The sequence below is a fragment of the Mirounga leonina genome, unplaced genomic scaffold (genome assembly GCF_011800145.1).
Source record: "Mirounga leonina isolate KUSES-001 unplaced genomic scaffold, KU_Mleo_1.0 Mir_101609, whole genome shotgun sequence".
Lineage (NCBI taxonomy): Eukaryota > Metazoa > Chordata > Mammalia > Carnivora > Phocidae > Mirounga > Mirounga leonina.
Genome location: NW_023270164.1, coordinates 7,711,290 through 7,713,510, shown reverse-complemented (window position 1 = coordinate 7,713,510; position 2,221 = coordinate 7,711,290). Strand labels below are relative to the sequence as shown.

General features: G+C 40.3%; 1 non-coding gene across 1 annotated transcript; it reads right to left on the bottom strand.

Annotated features, from left to right (window-relative positions):
* Positions 1-1,507: 1,507 nt before the first annotated feature.
* Positions 1,508-1,638, bottom strand: LOC118010639. Its single transcript, XR_004679276.1, has one exon. It is a non-coding gene; the product is annotated as a small nucleolar RNA SNORA63 (small nucleolar RNA).
* Between the last annotated feature and the right edge of the window lie 583 nt (positions 1,639-2,221).

The following is a 2,221-nucleotide window of genomic DNA, read 5'->3' as shown; positions in this document are numbered from 1 at the left end:
TAATTTTTATTGGCATTTCTGTATTTCTGGTTTAATTTAAAAACAGTAAGGCAATGAAAAACTAAGAAGCAATATCTTTCTGACTTGTGTGATTACAAAAAGGTCTTGCATTGGACTCATGAGGCAAGGAAATGCAATCTTTTCTATTATTCTGTCAATATTGACTTTTAGAAAATTGTTCATTTCAATTTAGGCTTATGTCCTGTGAAGCAGCCTTAGTAACAAAACTCCAGGACCCTGTTGACTATACACTGTCATTTTACTCTTGATTTAGTATTAATTTCCTTTTCTTAATCCCATCTTGTTCTTTCTTTCTTTCTATATGCACTTGTCCTTCAAGTAAATTTTCTTGTTTTTCGGGTTTTCCATTATTGTGAGTTGATTATTTAGTATTGAAAAACATCAGGTAGATATGTTTTCTCTGACTGCAAAACTTGTTTTTTTAACTCTGACCCCTTTGAAAGATTTTTCTGAACCTTTTCTTCCAAGTATTCCTGACATATCTCAAAAAGTGCATAATGGAATCAGATAAACTATCCAGATCATTTTAAAAACTCAAAGAAATGAAGGACAATGGTAAGAGAAGACCAAAGTGGAATTGCCATTCCAACTGCAAATAACAAGATGTAAATAATTTTATAGGAATATAGTCAGATTACCCTAATTTCCATACCTATGACACCTATGTCTATTGGGTCAAAAAGATTAAATGGGAGAGCTAAAGCTTATATTCATTCATACATGTTTAAATATATGATAGTTTCAACCTCACCTCCTAAAAAATTTTATGGGTCTCTGATCTGTGCCCTTCCAACACTTTCCTTCTGAGAATTCAACTTCCTGTAGAGCTTTGCTACTCTAGTAATTAAGTCCATGGCCTGATCCCCCACCTTTTCTGCCCCATGGCTGTAGAAGGACATCCTTTTTCGATACTGCCAATGAGACCATCTGATTTAGCCATGTAGCTTTTTAATCACAGATTCATATATTTCAGTATTGCATTGACTTGATCCAGTGCAATGGCCTCCAACAGCCATCCAATCCCAAGTCCTTAAAATTACTACTTCCTCAAAAATCGCAAATGCCTGAGACATTGTACCTGCTGGTGCATTCCACGCCATCAATATCCCACAAGAGTTTATCACCGGTGTAAATTTTAACAATTATACAACTATAACATGCCAGGGCTTTCCACAGCCCACCTACCACCAGTGTTGGAATCTGTATTGCCAGCCAGCTTATAGATGATCCGTCTTCAAAATACCATTTTATTTTTTTTTTAATTTTTTTTTTAAGATTTTATTTATTTATTTGACAGAGAGAGACACAGCGAGAGAGGGAATACAAGCAGGGGGAGTGGGAGAGGGAGAAGTAGACTCCCCGCTGAGCAGGGAGCCCGATGTGGGGCTCGATCCCAGGACCCTGGGATCATGACCTGAGCCGAAGGCAGACGCTTAATGACTGAGCCACCCAGGTGCCCCTCAAGTCAGTGTTTTACTTGGTAAACATGTCTGAGACCATGCATCCCTGGCTGCTAAGCACCATGGCGGACAGGGCTAGAAAGGTAACAGCTTTAGTTTGAGCAGGGGGCAAAGACAAGGCAGCACTTTACAGCTACATTGTAACTAGATCCTGCATCCAAAATACCATTTTAGATTGTGCTACCCAGGACCACGTCCTCGATGCACTGTCACAGGTCAGATTTCTGGAGACAAAGACTCTGAGTCTCTGAGATTTGCATGCAGGAGGTTTACTGGGGAATGTCCTTGAACCAAAATACCTGTGGGAGAGCAAGGGAGGCAAGATTGGGCAGAGGGAGAGGTTGAACAATGGTACAGTTGCACTAGCAACTTCATCTGGTCCAATGGGGGTGCTCTGAAGCCAGGATGGCCTTTCAGAGATGCCCTGCCTTGCCTTAAGGCACATAAAGAAACTGTGTCTCTATATTCCAGCATCAACCAGTCATAAAATACAGCCTTACATGGTGCTGCATCTTCTGGCCAGGGATAAGTCCCAAAGAGGGCACAGCTGTGACCTGCTCGTAGCCAACACTGCAGGCAGATGGTGGAATAAGTGATTCTTTCCTGAAAGGTCATCTGGGTGGCATAGCATAGCATCCACTCCGTCCATAATACACAAAGAGATCTACAACTGAATTAGCACAAATAATTTTAAGCAAAAAAAATCAATTCACAGAAAAGGAAATTCAAATGGAAGAAGA